We start from the raw sequence: 14,173 nt of genomic DNA, 5'->3' as shown, positions 1-14,173 counted from the left end.
CTCCCCAGTGACCCGCCCGGCGGGGAGGGGCTTCCCCCGGGATCCCCTGCCCCAGTGACCCGCCTCTAGGGGGAGGGGCTTCGCCGGGATCCCCCTCCCCAGTGACCCGCCTCTAGGGGGAGGGGCTTCCCGGGGATTTCCCCCCCCCTCCAGTGAGTCAGTGACCTGCCTTCAGAGAAGGGCTTCCCCCCGGGAATCCCTGTTCCCTAGGCTTCCCAAGCCCCAAAGGGAATCTCCCTCCTCTTTCTGGGCCCCCCCACCCCCAGTAGGCGGGGTTTCCCTTTTGATCCCTCCAAAAAAGCCCCTCCCCCCTGACATTTTCCATCCTTCCCTCTCCTCTAGGGGGAGCCAGGCGTCTCTCCCCAGGCCCCACCCACTGCCCCTCTCTGGGATCCCATGCCGCTCCTAACTTCCTTATGGGGACATCCTTAGGGCCCCCTCTGCCCAGAGATCCCCTCGCACTGGGGACCCCCTCCAGAGATTCCCCATCAACCCCCCTGCCTGCTGATCCCCCCAGAGTGTTACCCCCAAGTCCCCCACTACTTGGGACTCCCTTCAAGATTCCCCACCCTCTCCTGACACATGGGGATACATCAGGGATACCCTAGGAACCCCACCCACCCCCAGATCAACTCACACAGCCCTGTCCAAGGAAGGGCTGCCTTCTCATCCATCCCCCGCATCGTTCCTGCCCCCGCTGCATCCCTGGGCTCCCCTCCATCACCCCCAGGCCCCACTGCATCCCCTCCCCATGGCCCCGAGCTCCCTTCCGCAGCCTCGCACCCCAGGCCCGCCCTGCTCCTTGCCTCTTGACCACGGCGCCCCCCTGACTACAGCTGGCAAAGTCTCAAGAATACCCACTTTGAAGCTATTTAAACCTTCCCGTTGCTGTCTGATGCAGGCTAATGGCACCGTGGTTTTAACCAGGTCTTAAGCTAGCAGGCTCACCTCTTCTCCAGGGAGCGCGCTGCTCTCCTGAATCACAGCTCTCCTGCCTAGGGAGATCCGAGAGCACAGGCGTCTCACCGGCCTTAGCCCATTTTTATTAAATTCTCTGTCTCCCTCCCAGAGGTCAGAGCTGGCAAAGTTAGCCACAGCTCCCTCTGCCAACCCCTGAAGTCTTTGACTCCAGGGTAGTTACGTTAACCTAGGTGGATCGGGGATTGAACGTGGGAGCCTCGTACCCTGCTCAAGGGGAGCACATGAGTAACACTTTCCAGGGCCCTCTCTTGGGCTGGGGTCCTGGGATGAGGTGTTCACCCCATACTAGCCCTGAAGGGGTTAAGGTGGCTCAGACAGGGCCTATTAACCATATAGGCCGCATCCTGGGGGGAGAGCCAGGGCCTGATACAGGCTAACGGATGATGAAACAGGCTGAGCTTGTATAAAGCCAGGAAGTTTGCAGCAGAAGGGGGCAGCAGGGACAGTCTACAGTCACTCTCCAGGTATGGAGAGGTAGGTAGGAGGAAAGCCGGGGGGAGCAAAAGTCCTTGGGGAAGGGTTCACCCAGAGGCGTTGCCGGCAAGAAAGTCTGTGAAAGGAAGGCAGAGTAGAACGAAGCCCAGGGAAAGAGCAGCATGGGGATGCCAGACGAGGAGAGAGCTGCTCCCCAGACCTAGTCGCAGAGAGGTGCCCCAGTGGCGAGGGTACCCCATTACAGGCCTGATAATTAGGGTTGACTGGGGAGGTGTGGACTGTTCTCCCCCACCCCGTTCCTTATTCCCAGGCACTAACCGGGGACCCACTCCTACTCCCGGTTTTTGCCCTTCTCTTTCCGGCTTGCGCTCCCTGCATAGCGTTGCTTGTACGTACATGTCAGCAATCTGCCGCTGTTTCTGCTGATTCAGGAGCCTTCTCCCACGCAGCTGCTCACGCTTCTTCGATGCAGACCTCAAAGAATTCGAGGAGGTATGGCCCCCGGTGTAACATGAAACCTCTTTAACAGGGAATTTAAAAACATCCTATCACAGTTTCACTTACAGCCATGTCATTACACCCCTGTAATGCTTTAGCCACCAGCTGGGCGAGCAAAACAGCCAGGCTCCATCCCTCAGGGATGTTCTGTACGCTGCAGATCCTTTCAAAGGTGGTCAGATTGGCATCAGCACCATCCCTTGCTCTGTAACTAGGTCACGGTTTGTCCCCGCCATGTGGTCCTGGCATAGGCGGAGCACTCGGCTCTCCAACGCGTCGCTATTTCTGCCACCTGTTTCTGCTTCTCAGCTTCCAACTTTTGCTTCCCGGCCTCCAGGGCTCTCTGGTGTGTGGCTTTTAGGGCTGTCCACTTCCCGCCCTCCGGCTCAATTTCCTTTTCCTTCTCTGCTCTCTCCAGCCTTTTGGACCAGCCTGCCTGTACCTACCGGAAAAGTCTCAGTTCCTCAATCATGGGTGGTGGATATAATATGGTGCAGCCACCGCTGTCCCACTGCGGGATGCCTGGGCCGTGGTGGCCCTGCCCATAGATGCTGACTCTGGGGGTGGTCCGGGGCTGGAGCACCCACGGAAAAAAATAGTGGGTACTCAGAACCCACCAGCAGCGTCTCTGGTCATCTCCTCCCCCCTCTCCCCAGTGCCTCCCGCCAGCGGCTGATCAGCTGTTCAGCGGCGGGCAGGAGGCGCTGAGGGGGGAGGGGGAGGAGCGGGGGCAGGAAGAGGCGGAGTGAGGGTGGGGTGCACTCGGGGGAGGGGTGGAACTGGGCGGGAAGAGGCAGGGTGGGGGTGGAGTGGGGGTGGGAAGAGGTGGAGTGAGAGTGGGCCCTTTGGGGAAGGGGTGGAGTGGGGGTGAGGCCTGGGGCAGAGCAGGGGTGGAGCACCCCTGGGGAAATCAGAAAGTCGGCACCTGTGGCCCCGCCTGCCCTCTGCCTCTTCCCCTCCCTGCTCCGCCCCTTCCCCAAGGTCCCCACCGCCAGCCACTGCCTGGTGAGTCTCCCTCCTCTCCTCCACTCCACCCCCCTCTCTGGAGGTCCCCACCGCTCATCGCATCCCTCCTCTCCTCCACCCCTCTCCCCCATGAGACTCCCCTGCTGGGGCTGGGAGCAGGGCCACAGCTTTGAGTGGGGGGCACGGATGGGGTAAAGGGGCCGAGGCTGGGAACGAAGCTGCAGCCGGGGACCGAGGCTGGGGGTGGGGCTGGGAGCGGAAGCCGCAGCTGGGCCGCAATCAGGGGCCAAGGCCGGGGGTGGTGCTGGGAGTGGAGCTGCAGCCCGGAGCCAGGAGCTGAGCTGGAGCAAAGCTGGGGGCGGAGTGGGGCTGGGTGGTGCTCCCATCCTGCCCCTCATGGGGACTGGCCCGGGCCCCGCCGCGTCCTCCCTGAATATTCCTCCAGGCCCCCTTAAGGGGGCACGCACGCCCCACTGTTTGGCGACCTGGTCTAGAGATACAGGAGAGGATGCGTGAGCCCACTGGAAACAAATGGTTGCCTCTCAAACAATATCACACCAGGCTTTCTAGAGACTAAACCCTGCCAGGTTAACCTTCCATCTAAAGAAGTTTCTCTCACCCAGGGTGCTCTGCAGCGTTTTCAAACCACGGCTGGCTGAGATCCCGTTTTCGTGAATGTAAACGCACACCCCGTTTATGTCTAGGTACAGGGCGTGGGGGTATCTTCTTTGCCTCCTACCCATAGCCCCCAAGGTTCATCGTCTGTACAGGATAACCACCCAGGGCTGGATTTGCCCCGTGTGCTGCTTTCACGTCCCTTCGTTAACATTTTGCCTTCGATTGTAAAAGGGCTTCCGTTGGTTTAGCGTCTGATGCTTAATTAACATCCCAAGAGAGAGAGACACATTTCATACCCCGGGTCTCCTTTGTTGATGTAGAGTTTAAAAACATATGTTCAGTGTATTCCTACCTAACTCCTTTCATAGTGCCTGGACGTGCATTTCCCAATGATAATGGGTGACCCCAGCTTTCACTGAAGACCTCCCATGATATTCTTTGGCGATCCAGAATGGACATATCAGAATTGGGTTATCCCTGTAACCCCCTGGCCAGCTGGCCTGAATGGGTTCTGGGGGTCACACCTCCGTGACCCTAAGAATTTCCCAAGGCCGGAGGGCAAGGGGCTTCCTGGTATCCAGCAGTGGATTTCAGCTGGCTTGGTCAGTGTACCCCAACTCATTGGATCCCCCGCTTGCCTCCCCCACCCATCGCTCCTGGCCTCTGCTGCCTCCCTGGACTCCCCACCCCATCCCCAGCACCCTGCTGCTTCCCCCACATTGCCCCGACTGACTCCCCAAGCGCCCTTCTGCGCACCCAAGTCAGGCTAGTCCAGACTCGTACCTGAGCAGGTAACGGCGGCTGCCGGCGAGGAAGGGACGGATTCATCCGGCTTCCCCGCGCCCCCAATGGGTCCTTCAGCCAAGGGGGTGGGGTGGGGTGGGGTGGGGCGAAGTTTCTGGGAACAAAAGATCAGTAAGAAATCAACCTTGAACCAAGCCTGTAGCTTGCTAAGTTACGCCTTAGCCATTAGAAAGTGTATTTTATTTTTGTTTGTGACTGTGACACGGGGCCAGAAAAGGTTACATAACTTGCAGGCTAATTGACCCAGATTCAACCTTTAGAGACATATTAATAGATAATGTTTGTGTTTTTGTATGTTTACATATATATTGTTAGGGGTTAACAGTGTAACCAACTGGGTCCTATCTATCGCTGTATTCTGTTAATTCAGAGATCAAAAGGAGATGTTAACGTTTAGATGAACTGTGAACATAGTGAGAGCATTGTCTTGATTTCTCTTTGAAGTATATAGCAACTCTCCTGCAAATGATGGGAGACAGGCAATTGCCTTATGTTAATCCATGGAGCTAAATACCAGTGGGGTTAGGAAATAGAAGGGCACTTCAGAGACACTGTTGTTCACCCAAGGACTGCATGCGGTCAAGAGGCAGCCCAGAAAATTATAGAATATCAGGGTTGGAAGGGACCTCAGGAGGTCATCTAGTCCAACCCGCTGCTCAAAGCAGGCCCAATCCCCAGACAGATTTTTGCCCCGGATCCCTAAATGGCCCCCTCAAGGATTGAACTCACATGTATAGAGAGCTTTTGGGACCTGCTCCTTTCATCTCAGATCTGCTTATGCTTGCTCAGGGGAAGTTTGAGTCGCAAGACCGGGGACTCCAGTCTCATCTGGATCTCCCTGATATTGGACATTGGACTGAACCTATGGCCTAATGCTGAAAGAATTCAGGGCAACTCTAAAGCTCACCATCTCTGCTATGAATGTGACCTGAGGATTTTATTCATGTCTGTATGTTCTGGGATTGTGCCCTCCCATTATCAGCGTCTCTGGAGTGGTTCTCAATCAGGGGTACGCGTCCCCCTGGGGGTACGCAGGGGTCTTCCAGGGGGCACATCGACTCATCTAGATACGTGCCTAGTTTTATAAAAGGCTACATAAAAAGCACTAGTGAAGTCAGCACAAACAAAAATTTCATACAGACAATGGCTTGTTTCCACTGCTCTATAGACTAGCCGCTGAAATGGAAGGACAATATTTATATTCCCATCGATTTATTTTATAATTCTATGGTGAAAAGGAGAAAGTCGCCAATTTTCAGTAATAGTGGCTGTGACACTTCTGTTGAGAGCCGCTGGCCTAGATTTCCGTCGTATATACCTCACTCCTCACCTGTTCTCCATACGTACATCTCCACAGTGGTTCTGATGGCCAGTGCCACACAGGCTTTCATTAGGGAATTGCGTGACATTCTCCTGGGGACCGGGTAACCCCTACGTACCTCTATGCCTGCTGCCATTGGCATCTGGAAGTCCTTGGGTCACACCTCCCACCACCCCTCCCCACAGCATGAGGGGCACCCCTGACGCTCCCTCCCCTGCCCCAGGGGGGCTGGTTTATCCCCTCTCCATGCTAATCTACCCCACTGTGAATTCCCCCTCCGGGAGATGGGGCCCTGTCATTGCTCAGCGTTAGGTGTTCAGTGCCTAGGACAAAGGGGGCCTCATTCCTGACTGGGTGTCCTGAAGCTTAAATCACTGTGCTAGGCCTCAGGAGATCTGGGTTCAATTCCCAGCTGTGCCACCGACTCCCGGGAATGATCTAGAGCAAGTCACTGTATCTTTCTGAGCCTCAGTTTCCTACCTGTATTAATGATCCTTCTCTTGTCTATGTAGACTGAAGGGTCTTTGTGACAGGGACTGTCTCTCTCTCTGTGTCTGTGCAGCACCTGGCACCATGGGGCCCTGATATAATAGCACTGATATTATTTTGCCATTGCTACTTATTAAGGAGCAGCGCCAGTATTAAACAATGATGCTGAAAGGACTGTGCGGCATAATTAATAATTATATCAGGTAATACTAATAATTAGTTGGTGTAATTAATAACACTCTAGCTTTTTTCATCTAATGATCTCCAAGCCCATTCAAAACAGCTGTTAATTAAATCCTGGAACAGCACATAGGTCACTGGCCTTATTTTACAGCCAGAGAAATGGAGGCGGAGTGGCAAAGCCAAGGATAGAACCCAGGAGTCCTGGCTCCCAGCCCTCTTTGTGGTGTGGAAGCAGAGACAGTGGTGACCCACTAGACCCCTCTCCCAGCTGGGGATAGAACCCAGGTGTCCTGATGCAGCTGCTCTCCTCACTAGCTCACACTTCCCTCCGTTAAATGGGGGGTAAGGAAACACTGAATAGAGACTAGATCTAATGACATGATTGTTTTGTTTAGCTAATCCCAGTCCCGTTTATAACTGGGCTGGTCCTGCGCAGGAGGCATCTGGTCCATTTTGCCCTGCCTCAGTCAGCCCCATCTCCCCTGGAGTTTCCATCCCATCCTCCACTCAGAATGCGGCTCACCAGGCTTTAAGGGGTTAACTCCACAGTGCTCTCCCCTTCTAGCTCCCCCCTCCCCTCATGTGTAAGCCCCAGATGTCTCCCAGCTCCTGATCTCCCCAGTTCCTCCCCATCCCATGCTCTCCATGTCGCCCCCACTACCAAAATCCTCTGATTCCCCCCACCCCATCCCACGGCACCCACCCGTTTCCCCTCCTCGATCCCCACACACCCCCTGTCACCCATCAGCCCCCCCTGCCAGAATCCCTCCCTGATCCCTTCCTTCCCAGCCTGCGTTCCCCACCCTGCCTGTCCCCCCGCTGCAGAGACCCTCCCCGACCCTCTCCCAGTCCCCCCACGTCACCCACCTCCCCCACTGCAGGGAGCTCTCCCTGATTCCCCTCCGCAGCCTGGGGTCCCCATCTCACCTGCCTCCTGCACTGCTGAGACCCCTCCCAGCTTCCCCTTCCCCATGCCACCCTCCTCCCCTGCGGCCCGGATCCCTCCCCAATCCCCTGCCACACCACACCTGGTTCCCAACTCTGTGCACCCCGTAGCTGTCTGGTTTCCCAAGGGTTAACAGCATTGCAGTGACGGCGCTGGGCGAGCATCCTGTGTGGGAGCTCCTGGGTGACCCCGCCCAGCCCCAGTCCCAGGTGAGAGGCGGGGGTTGGCAGCAGGCGGTATAAATCCCACAGCTCGGAGCTGGGATAGTGCAGCTCGCTTTACACCAGCCAGCAGAGACGAGGTCAGCCACTGCTGCTCCCTAAAGGCCTCCAGGATGGTTTGCGGCGGCGGACAGCCGCCCCTTGGCGTGACTCCCATGATCCTCCTGGTTCTGTGTCTCCATCTCCCAGGTAGGTCCTGGGCCTCCCTGGGGGTTAAAGGTCGTCTGCTGCTCCTTTGGCTTTCATGTCTCGGAGGTGCTGCCGCTGGCTGTGATGTCAGTGCTGGCTGTGATGTCACAGATGGCGGGGGGGTGGGGAGGGTGTTGGTTGGGGAGAACAAGCCGGGCGGGAGGCTGCAGTGGGGGAGGTGTAGAGAATGCAGCCTGACCAGAGGGATCCCAGCAGAGGAGGAGGCGGGTGGTGTGGGGGGCACAGGCTGGGGACGAATCGGGGAGGGAGCCCAGAAAGGGATGTGTGTGGCATAGGGAGAGCAGGCCGGAGAGGGGTGGATTTGGGGAGGGATCCCAGCAGAGGGGGAGGTGGGTGGGGTGGGGAGCGTAGGCCGGGATGGGGGATGCAGGAGGGATCCCAGCAGAGGGGCAGGCGGGCAGGGTGGGGAGCACCCATGGGACTCAGGGAAGGATCCTGGAAGCAGAGGGGACAGATCAGCCCTTGACCTGAGCAGAAATCCCTGGTGGAGTCAGCCTGTCCCTATTAGCTTGTTTATAAAGTGCGGGAGTGAGTCAGAGAGAGGCAGGCGGGGGGTTATTAATTCCAGGTTGTCTAGTTTTTATGACTGTTTTGATCTTCAGCCTAATAATCATAAAACTCCTCAACACCCAGTGACTTCAAAAGCTCTCTCACACACACACACCCAGTATGTGCCTGGTAATTTTGCTCGCTGCCAGCCTCTCCTCATGAGCCAGGATCCAGAAACTGGGAATAGAGCCCAGGAATCCTGACTCCCATCCCTCCCCCCCCCCCGCTCAAACCACTAGACTTTACTCCCCTCTCAGAGCTGGGAATAGAACCCAGGAGTTCTGGCTCCCAGCCCCCCTGCTCTAACTGCTAGACCCTACTCCTCTCCCATGAAAGGTGCAGTGCTGTCACAGGGTGCCGAGGTGGGGACACACAGTAGGGATTACCTTTGCAGTAAGGGGGTTGGGGTCTATTGAAGTCAGTGGAAAGATGTCCCCTTCCTCATTGACTTCAGTGGACTGGGAATCAGAACCTATTACATTGCCCCTAATGGTAGCCCCCTATCCCCTGCACCAATTAATAGGAGACGGACAGTATTATAGCAGAGCACCAACCCTGCTCTAATTAAGGTTGAGATCAACTTTCCCTTTAAAGGCAGACTCTTCTAAAACCTGCAGAGTTACGTGGATTGCCTTGCAGTTTGGTGGATCCTCTCTGGTGAACACTCACTGTCATACCAGGTCCTCTGCCCTCAAGGGAAGCTGGTGTGATTCAACGTCTGGCATCATACCACAGCACTGAGATACATTTATAGTGACGACAGCAAGAATTTTATTATCGAAGGTGCAATGATAGCAGGAAAGGACAATGGAAACAAAACACGGTGCATATAAAACATAACACCCTGTCTAGAGACTAGCCTTCACTTAGCAGGCTAACTTGGAAAGTGATCTCACCCCAGACGACGCAGCCTGTCACCCAAGGTTGGTTGCGATCCCGTTTTCATGAATGTAACCGCACTGCCTGCTGATTTCTTAGGTGCCGGATAAAGGGGTGTCTTCCTTGTCTTCCTTTTATAGCCCCCAGAGTTTGTCATCTGTCCTTAGAGTCAGGAACACCCTCCCTTTCCCCCGTAGCTTATTCTACGGTGTGCTGCCTGCCTGTTGATTTCACATCTCCTTGGCTGAATTGACATATAAATGAGGCTTCTACTGGGTTGGCTTACAATGCTTCGTTTACACGCCGACCAAGAGAAATTTGCCCAGCAGAAAACCTCTTTGTCAACCCTGCCTCGATACAGACGGTCGGAACAGATTTTCAGTAGACAGATGTAACGCCTCACGTAGGATCTGTACAGACATTTCACAACGATATTAATCACCAGCGTGATCCCAGCTGTCATTTAAGATCTCACATGGTATTTTTTGGTGGACCAGAATGTACGTGTCAAGATCAGGCTATTCGTGTAACCCAGTTGGCACTGGGGGTTTGTTAGGGTCACACCTGTGCCGACACAACCCTACCCAACACAGCGCTGACATGGAGGAGGCGGTGCACCTCTTCCTTTGCTCACACACACTGGAGTCATGGAAAGGGGCTCACAGCCCCCCCAGATCTCCTCATTTCACAATCGCAGCTCTGCCGAGCTGCTCCATCGAATCCCTCCACCATTCAATATCCCGAATGCAGTGGGGTGCATGCAGATAATCCCCGGAGGCTCTTGCCAGCTCCAGGGGGGCAGAGTTAAGGTTGTGGGGAGTATTTATCTTAACTCTGTATTTTCTGATTTTAAGATGCGTGAGTGCGGCTGAATTCGCCGCTGTGGAAGGGCACAAGCCCACTGGGGAGACTGAACGCTGTGTTAACCAAGGGTTGTGCCAGTGAATAATCTCTCCGCCTCTCTCCTAGGCTCGGCATCCAAGTGCATCCCACGGCAGGAGGAGCCGGTGCTGGAACCGCTGCCAGCTGGCATGGACCCCTACATGCAGCCGGCGGGGATCCTGCAGCCCCAGGTCCGCCCGCAGGGGCAGGGGATTGGTAACGAGCCTGGGGCCTACGGAGGAACCGATTCTGGATCGTATGGAGGACCTGGGCCCGGATCATACGGGATAGATGGGCCCGGGGCCTATCCAGGAACAGGGCCCGGATCCTACGGAGGAACCGGATGTGCATCAAACGAAGCAGCCGGAACTGGGTCATATGAACAACCTGGGCCCGGATCGTATGGAATAAATGGCCCCGGAGCCTATGCAGGAGCCAGGCCAGATATCTCAGTGGGGGGCTCCCCGCCACAGTATGGGATGCCGGGTGCTGGCTATGGGGTTGGCTCCGTCAGGCCGTTCGGGCACATCCCGCCAGTCTATAAGAACCCCAGCATCCCCTTCGTGCCAGGTCTCCATGACAAGGTCAGAACCGCAGGGCACATACGGGTCCCCTTTAGGGGCCCGGTGAGCTACGCCGGGAATGCCCAGCTGGGGCAGGGGGCGGGTACGTTCCCACGCCCACAGTACAAGGAGCCCAGCATCCCCTACGTGCCGAGCCTCTCGGAGCTGCCCAACCATGCTGGACAGGGGGTGTCGTCCATGTCCGGGGTCTCCGTTGACAATACTGTTGGAGGGGGAGCGGGAACAGGAGATGTGTCCATGCCAGGCTCTTCCAATCCCATGCTGCCCAACAGCCCTTAGTCCACAGGGAGTGAGGAGCGAGCTGGTGAGGGTTAGCAGCTAAGGCAGGAGGAGGGCAGAACGCCTGGGTTCTGTCCCCAGCTCTGGGGGGTATGGTTTAGGTGTGAGAGCAAGGGAATGGGACTCAGGACTCCTAGGTTCTATCCCCAGCTGCAGGAGAAGAGTGGGGTCTAGTGGTTAGAGTGGGAGGCAGGTCAGGACTCCTGGGTTCTATCCCCAGCTCTCGGCGGGGAGTGGGGGTCTAGTCATTGGAGCAAGAGAATGGAGGCTTCTATCCCAGCTCTGGGGGGAATGGGGTCTAGTGGTTAGAGCAGGGTGGGAATGGGGATCAGGACTCCTGGGTTCTATCCTGGTTCTGTGAGTAGGGTCTAGTGGTTAGAGTGGGAGGGGAAATGGGGGCCAGGACTCCTGGGTTCAATCCCAGCTCTATGAGGGGAGTGGGGTCTAGTGGTTAGAGCAGAGGGGGCCTGGGAGTCTGTACTCCTGGGTTCTACCTCCCACTCTCCTGTCATCTTATGACATGCCCCTGACTGGGCCACTCCATCGCTTTGTGCCTCAGTTTCCCCGTTGTGTTCCAAAACCTTTTGCTCAGCGCTTAGCTGTGGACGGGGGTCCGCGCTTATAGCCCTCCCTGTGTAAATTCCCCACCCCCATTCCCATTTCCCTGATCTCCCCCCACCCAGCCTGGATCGCTTCACCCCTCCCCCCCAACCACTTCTCCTTCCCATATGGTCTGTGATCTCAGGGCCTTTGTATTGCTGGGATGCCTGGATGGGGTGGGGAGGACGGCTGCGTCTCTCTCTGCTCCTCGCTTCTGGTGCTCTAAATGCTTCCAATAAAATCCTTGCTCTGTAAGGTCATTTCGCTTAATTCCTCCCTTCAGAGCGAGTTCGGGGCAGGAGCCAGGCAGCGTTGGGAGCTCAGAGCAGGGACTGGACGGCCAGCAGCAGTGCACACTCCCCCTGCCCTTGCTTCCAAGCATTGCCTGCTGGGGGCAGAGAGGCGCTCGGTCGCCGGGGCCCATCCATGACGCTTGACGGACGCTGCCAGCAGGTCCCTTCTGATGTGAGCATCTGCAAGGAACAGCGCTGAGAACCCACTCACTTGTTTCACCTACGAGGGTGAAAACCAGATTAGAGGGGAAAGGCTCCGTGTTCCAGTCCCTGCCCCCCCGAGCCATCCAGTCCCCCACCCTGGGGCCAGATTGGAGCCAGTGCCTCCTAGAGGGGAAAGGCCCGTGCCCCATTCCCCCCCTCCCTGAGCCATCTAGTCCCCCACCCTGGGGCCAGATTGGAGCGAGCGCCCCCTAGAGGGGAAAGGCCCCCTGTTCCAGTCCCATGAGCCAGCCGCTCCCTCCACCCTGGGGCTGGACTGGAGTCGCTGCCCCTTCTCCTCTCCAGGTGAGATTATAGGCAGTGTTGGCACCAAGATGTAACATGGTTGCAAAAAAAGCAAACATCATTCTGGGATGTATATTAGCAGGCGTGTTGCAAGCAAGACACAAGCCGTAATTCTTCCCCTCTACGCCATGCAAATTAGGCCTCAACTGGAGTATTGTGTCCAATTCTGGGTGCCACATTTCCGGAAAGATGTGGCCAAACTGGAGAAAATCCAGAGAAAAGCAACAAAAATGATGAAAGGTCTAGAAAACATGACCTATGAGGAAAGATTGAAAACATTGGGTTTGTTTAGTCTGGAGAAAGGAAGACTGAGAGGGGACATGATCACAGTTTTCAAGTACATAAAAGGTTGTTACAAGGAGGTGGGAGAACAATTGTTCTCCTTAACCTCTGAGGATAGGACGAGAAGCAATGGGCTTAATTTGCAGCAAGGGCGGTTTAGGTTGGACATTAGGAAAAACTTCCTAACTGCCAGGGTGGTTAGGCACTGGAATAAATGGCCTAGGGAGGTTGTGGAATCTCCATTATTGGAGATTTTTAAGAGCAGGTTGGACAAACACCTGTCAGGGATGGTCTAGATAATACTTAGTCCTGCCATGAGTGCCGGGGACTGGACCAGATGACCTCTTGAGGTCCCTTCCAGTCCTATGATTCTATAATTCTCAGATGGGCTGGGCCGGCGGGCGGAACAATCACCTCATCTGACACTCCAGTGTCAGATAAACCAGGACGCCCTCCCAGAGATTCCTCCCGGCTCACCTCACCACCCCCGCAGGCCCCATGTCTCTCGTGGGAGACAGAAACGTCTGAGTCTTCAATGTCCAACCAAGGCTGAGCTCACCCCAGGCAAAAGGGGACGCGAGTTGTCTGAGGGGCTGCCTGTATCGCGGGGGCTTGATTTGGAAGGGGGGGGTGGGAGGAGGGAGGTGGGATGGCCGCAGTGTGGAACATGCGATCGGTAGTTTGGGAACACTGGGCTGGGGTGCGCAGGCGCCAACTTTCCCCGGCGCCGGTGGGTGCTCGCGCCCTCCGCCCTGCCCCGACTCCACCCTTTCCAACCCCTTCCCCAAAGTCCCCGCCCCAACTCCGCCCCCTCCCTGCCCCTATTGGATCTCTTCCCCAAATCCCCGCCCCAGCCCCGCCTCTTCACTGAGCGCGTTCCCCCTCCCTCCCAGCCACGCGAAACAGCTGTTTCGCAGCACAGGCACTGGGAGCTAGGGGGAAAAAGCAGGCACGCGGCGTGCTCAGGGGAGGAGGCGGAGCGGAGCGGAGGTCAGCTGGGGTGGAGAGGTGGGGTGGGGAGCTGCCGGGGGGTGCTGAGCACCCACCAATTTTTCCCCATGGATGCTCCAGCCCCAGAGCACCCACGGAGTCGGCGCCTATGCTGGGGTGGCAGGCGGGGGAGGGGGAAGGACGGCAGGAGACTGGGCTCCCAAACAGCATGGGGAACCCCCTGCTCAGCAGCCAACAGGGTCGGGTTGGGGGAAGAGGTTTCCCGGAGCCACGGCTGGAGAAGAGAGCGCCCCCCACGCGGAGCCTGGCCCGGAGACAGGGGCTTCGTACTGGCTTTGAGGCAGGGAGTTCAGAGCCTAGCCCCAGAGCAGGGCCGGCCTCTAGAAAACGGCACCCTGGGCGAACTTGTATTTTAACGCCCCTGCCTCCCGCTGCCTCCATGGGCCCGGGCGGCGGAGACTTCCAAAAAGTAGGGGGGGCAGGGACCCCGCCCCCTTCATGGCCCCACCTCTGTCCCTCCTCTTTCCCCTGGGGCCACGCCCCCGGCCAAGACAGAAGCCAGAGCTGGGCCAGGGAGCCTGGGCCTCTCCACCTGCCAAGGCTGGGGGGAGCCTGAGAGTAGCCCCAGTCTCAGCCCATATCCCCACCCCCCCAGGCCCACCACCTAGGGCAGGTGGAGGGTCCGCGGCTCCCCA

The 14,173-nt window shown here is 57.0% G+C and overlaps 1 protein-coding gene across 1 annotated transcript in view; it reads right to left on the bottom strand.

Annotated features, from left to right (window-relative positions):
* The window catches only part of LOC112125057 (E3 ubiquitin-protein ligase TRIM39-like), a 261,459-nt gene that overhangs the window by 145,400 nt on the left and 101,886 nt on the right, over nucleotides 1-14,173 (bottom strand). The window lies entirely within an intron of this gene.

Source organism: Terrapene carolina, unplaced genomic scaffold (assembly GCF_002925995.2).
Source record: "Terrapene carolina triunguis isolate 2854851 unplaced genomic scaffold, T_m_triunguis-2.0 Scaffold752, whole genome shotgun sequence".
NCBI lineage: Eukaryota > Metazoa > Chordata > Testudines > Emydidae > Terrapene > Terrapene triunguis.
This window is presented reverse-complemented; position numbering and strand designations above follow the sequence as displayed.